This window comes from Adiantum capillus-veneris, chromosome 26 (assembly GCF_014529385.1).
Source record: "Adiantum capillus-veneris isolate H3 chromosome 26, ASM1452938v2, whole genome shotgun sequence".
NCBI classification, from domain to species: domain Eukaryota; kingdom Viridiplantae; phylum Streptophyta; class Polypodiopsida; order Polypodiales; family Pteridaceae; genus Adiantum; species Adiantum capillus-veneris.
Window position 1 is genome coordinate 46,354,819 of NC_140956.1, and position 5,885 is coordinate 46,360,703.

The window sequence follows — 5,885 nt, forward strand, 5'->3', positions numbered from 1 at the left end:
AATGGCCAAATAAGGCTTTAGTGTGTAAGCAAGGACATGAAAAAGAAAAAACGCATGGCGGGCAGACAGAGGAGGCGCGCAGGTGAAGAGATTCACTGGTAGCGGCTTGTAGAGAGCTCAAACATCGGCGAGCATGAAGCGAGAATTGTCCAGCATGGCAAGGTGACCCGCTTTGGCATCAGTGTTGGCGAATTTCGTCAAGCTCCGAAGCCGACCTGCCACGTCGTTGATGAGGCTCCCACGCCACGTCAGTCACGGTGCCGTGACTGCGTGGTGGGCAATAAACTCAAGGAGGCTATTATAAGAAACCTATCAACGAGGAGGGTAAGAGGAGGAGAGAACGGGGAGGAGGAAGGAGGCGCTCTCTCTCTCTCTCTCTCTCTCTCTCTCTCTCTCTCTCTCTCTCTCTCTCTCTCTCTCTCTCTCTCTCTCTCTCTCTCTCTCTCTCTCTCTCTCTCTCTCTCTCTCTCTCTCTCTCTCTCTCTCTCTCTCTCTCATGCTTGATTGCAAGCCAACGGAGGCATCAACGAAGAGAAGGGGCAGGAAGCAAGCGAGGAAGACGAGGCTATCAACGCGGAGAAGGCGGGGAAGAGCTCCATCTCTCTCGCTTTCGTCCTCGAGGAAAGCAAAGCTTTCTCTCCCTCTTGAGCTTGAACAAAGCAAACAAAGCAAAGAGAACTCGTGCTCTCTCTCGCTCTATCTTTTGAGCTTGGACAAGGCAAAGCTTTTGTATCTCAGCCTAAGCAAGAACAAACTCTCTCTTCAAGTTTTCACAAGGGGCAACCTTGCTCTCTCTCCCTCGTGCTCAATCGATCAAGGGAGGGCAATTGAGCTCCAAGCTCTCTTGCTCTTGAGCTTGGCCAGAGATTGGAAGGGAAGAAAAAGGGCTTTCTCTCTCTCAGCTTGAGAAGCAAAACGGGTCTCTCTCGCTCTCTCGAGAAGGGGAGGCAAAGCAAAGCGCTCGGAGAGTCGGCACAAGAGGCAAGCATTGAAGAAAGATCTCTCTCTCGATCTCCAACCAAGGCAAAAATAAGTGGTAAGAGGAGTTCTTTCTCTCGTTCTCAAACAAGCTTGAGAAGTTGAAGGAGGAGAAGGCATTCTCTCTCTCATGCATAAGCAAGTGACTAGAAAGATCTCTCTCTCAATCTCCAACCAAGGCATAAAGAAGTGGTAAGGGAAGTTCTTTCTCTCGTTCTTAGACAAGCTTGAGAAGTTGAAGGAGGAGAAGGCAGTCTCTCTCTCGTGCATAAGCTAAAGAAGCAAGAGGTCAAGAGCAGGAGAACGAAAATTAAGTGAGTATAAAGCAAATAGAGTAAGAAGCTGCACAATATTTGGCAATAATCAAAGCTTGATGATTGAGGCAGTGAACTCAATTGAAGCTTGCAGAATCCGCGAGGTATTTGAAGCAGATGAAGCAACACGAGGAGTTTCCATCACCATCATCCGTTAAAGATTACATTAGAATTTTGTTAAGTCCGGTGTCGTTAACGGCTCGGCTAATCCTGTAAACGGGGGCTTAAACTCCTAATTAGCAGATGATTCAAGTGACGGTGCTGCTAACAGCCCACCTTGGCTAAAGATTAAGTTGTACTAAGATGTATTAATTGATTAATTGATGATTACGATGATTTCCAGATTCAGTTACATCAGTAGTTCTTGTTCTCTCTCTTTCACACCTCCCACAGCCAGAGGCCCGGCGCCTGCCCGGCTCACGTAGCGAACACATATCCCCCGACATCTTTGGTGAACCTGACGCAAAACGAGCCGGGGTGGGAGGTAAAGATGGAGAATTTAGAGCAGATGATGAAGATGATTGCATAATTAAGTGCGAACGGGTTTGATGATAAGTCAACAATTCCAGATTTTTCAAAGATGCTTCAATTGGTTCAAGGATCTCTGCTTGAGATAGAGACCATAAAGAAGAAAAATCAAATCGATGAAGCTTTGGATGCAGCGTTAGATGCAGTATACGATGAGAGACGACTCTTTGATGGATACGATCCAAAGGGTTACCTAGAGTGCTACGAGCTGGAGACCAAGGTAAGAGGGATACCAGAAGAATTGATGGTCAAATCTTTTTAGCAGTTAGTGAGTTCAGATGTGAAGGAGCAAATTCAAGAGGTTACCAAAGCTTGCAACGGCAACTGGGAGTATTTCAAAGAAGCTATTGTACAGGTAAGATATGAGCAATATGAATGCTATCAAGAACAATGTGCAAGTCCACCAGATTACGTAGATATTCGAGGACAAGAACGATTAAAGTTAGAAGCTGTGATTGATGAGTTTGTTATGCAGGATGCTACTTTTTTACAGGCTAATGATGAAGACATAGTTGAAGCTGTGTATGCAAAGTTGGGTTTTGCAGATGTTGTGCATGAAGTAGAAGGCTTTGAGGGTGAGGCTTTACAACTTCAAGATACGCATGGTGAATTTTTCAAAGAATCTACACATGCAGTTCGGAATACACAGAATGAATTTTGCAAAGAACCTATGCATGCACTACATGAAGAAAAGAAAGTAGGGGATAAAAACAGTGAAGTGGCTAAAGCTCAAGAAGAAATTTTGCAGGTAAATGAGTGCAGCCAAATTCAAGTAGACATGCAGGAAGATTCAGTTACAGCTGATAATTTTGCTACTAAACCAGAATTAGAGAAAAAAAATTCTCGTACAGATTCTACCATAGAGGTGATTGAAGATACTGGTACAGGTTTTGCCAAAGAGTTAATTAATGATACAGATGTTATGGGTCAAAGCAGGGCTAATGTTGAGAGCAGCAAGACCATGGATTTTGGTATACCAGATTTATCGAATTTGGATGTACCAGATTTTGAAGACTTGGCTAAGCAAGAGTATGTGCTTGATTCAGAGGGGGTGCAGACTCCTTCAATGACAAGTTTTTGTGAAGCACAACTACAAAAGTGGAAAATCGGTCTTAAATGTGATGATAACGAATCAGAGGGGGTGCAGACTCCTTCTTTGAAAAGTTTATGTGACCTAGAGCTACCAATCTGGCAGACTGACCCTGAATTTGATGATGGTGATGTAGAGAGGGAGCAAACTTCTTCTCTATCGACAATCTGCTACACACTGCTTACACTATGGCAGAATGATCATGAAATTAATGATGTTGATTTAGAGGGGGTGCATAGTGAAGTGCAATCTCTTGATGTCGAATATGATTGGTTTCATTGTGCCGATGATACAGACAGGGCAGTAGATGAAATTTTCAATGTGCATGCTGAACTTTGTGCTACAGAAGTGCAAAGATATCTGGGTGAGGGTGAAATACTTAAAGAGAAATTTACAGCAGAAGCATTTACTATGCATGTCACATGTGGAAATCTTAGTTTATAGTAGCCTGAGATGTGTAAGATGGAGGAACCTTCTCTAGGTGTGGACCTAGACCTTATGTGCTTACTAGATGAAGCTTTGGAAGGGTTCTCAAACACAGATGCTAAGGATACCAATGAATTCAGAATCATGCATGAGCAAGTTTGTTCAGATTCAGAAGACGATGAACTTATGCAGTTGTTAGATGATGCACTACTTGATTTTGAGCCTCTACGAGATAGAGAATTGTTTTCAGATGCATATTTTGAGCCTAATGAAGAGGATTTTACAAGAGACTTGATGTATTCAGATATGCATGATCGAGATTTTGATACTAGTGTGAGTGAAGGTGCACTGCCAATGCTTTTACCTGTGATTGATGATCGGCAATTGGATAAGCCAATTGCAAAGGGCATATGGCAGTATCTGATGCTACCTGATGCTATATGGAATCTGATGTTTCCCCATGATGTAGGGGATTTTGAGCTAGCTTTTGACCCAGGAGGTGACAGATATATGCATGGTCCTGGGCAATGGACTTTTATGCCATATGATCCAGGTGGTTTGTATGAAGATTTGTGGGTTAATGTATGTTTATGCTGTAATGATTGGAAATTATTGTATTTTCCCTATGATCCTGGAAGATGGTGCAAAATTTTTAAAGGAATGCTCACAATGGGACAAATGATTGGGTTCCCGTTTGATCCCGGGGGCTACTAAAGTGCAAGTTGCTGATTTGAAGAGTACCAGTTATCTGTTGTAGCAGGTTCCATGGTACAAGATTTTGTTTTCTAGATCTATGTTAAGTCAGAAGAGTTTTCAGTTATGCAGTCAATAAGATTACATGGCTTGCTTCCAGTTGACTTCTTTGGATAATTGATGAAGTATCTTCACATCTATTGAGTTGGTTCTGCTACCAGAACTTGAGGTAAAGGACTTGACGGCCATTCCGTGTGCAGACATAGTAAGGCATACTTGAGTTTGACAGGGTTCCTTAAAGAGAGCTTAATGGTCAAGCCGTGTGCATAAGTAACTGGAGCACTTGAGTCTGGCGGGGTTCACTAAACAAGATATTCATAATTGAATGCTTTGAAGATACGACAGATACAGTTCAGAGATTTTTGATGGACAACTACCTAATGATTAAGCTAGAACATTGATGATTGGGTATAAGCCTTATTTCATTTTTCATACGTTTACCAGTTACGTGAGTCTATTGATGATGGCAAAGAGCTTAAGGTACCTGTAGCAGATGCAGATTGAAGTGCTATTGGCACAGATCGGAGGTTGTGCAGGTTCAGAGGGGGTGGCTGTCGTGCAGCTCCGCTCCCATGCTAAGAAAGATGCTAGAAAAATGCACATCAAGTTGTTTGAAGCCTACATGATTAATGAACAGTAGTTAAACCCTGGTAACAGGACAAGTTCAATGCTGAATGTATGTCAAATGCGGTTAAAAAGTCCAAGAGATGCCTTAATGATGCAAAAAGTGATTATGCTTGAAGTGAGCACAGAAGGAAGATTATGATCTAGAACTGCAGTGCTTGAAGTGCTCTACCAGCCTGTCTTTACGGCTCGTCGATTGGAGCTACGGTGAAGAAGTTATGGCAGTTCAAAGTTTGAGTCGATTGCAGATCCGTACCGGATTGGGAAACTGCAACCGAGGTGACAGAAAGGAAAAGAATGCACGGGCTTGAAGTGCTCACTTTGTGGAGCACATCGGTCTTTTCAGTTCAGTGATCGGAGTCCCGATCGCCAAGATATTGGCCGATTAAGATACACGGGGGGCCGGCTCCGTACCAGTCCAGTCGGCTCGGTCGGTGTCTCGGCTGGGAGTTTTGTCTATTTTCCAGAGATTGGGATGTTGGAGCAGTAGTAGCTTGATGAGTCTCATGCCCAAGATGTCATTTCATGCAATGCTTGGCCGGCAGTGGTCGTAATTGACAATACCCAGCTGACAAGAAATTAACTTTGACACCTTTTATCGAATGTGATGAGAAGGCTTTACTTCAATGCAATCACCTATGCTTGCATCTTAAAGGTATGCAAGATTATACAAGAGCTTGATACGGGCATCGAAGTTCAAGATGATAAGGCTAGTCAAGGAATGCTCACACAGAAAGCCATGTTTGGCAGTGCTTTGTTAGGTATGTATGCCAAGTGTGGTGCCAAGCCCATTAATAATGGCCAAGGGCCACAATTATGCCTGCCTTGTTGGCCGCCCAAGCATTGGCCTCCAAAGTTTGCCCATGGTCAGAAGCCCAAGGGCCGCCCACCTTAAGCAATGCCCGCCCAATTGAAGAGCATAGGCTGCCCAAGGCAAGTGGGTCCAAGGCGCCCATATAATCTAGTGACCGCTCAAACCCATAAGGAATGGCTGCCCAAGCGCATTAAACAAATGGCCGCCCAAGAGCATTAAAGCAATGGCCAAATAAGGCTTTAGTGTGTAAGCAAGGATATGAAAAAGAAAAAGCGCATGGCGGGCAGACAGAGGAGGCGCGCTGGTGAAGAGATTCGCTGGTAGCGGCTTGTAGAGAGCTCAAACATCGGCGAGCATG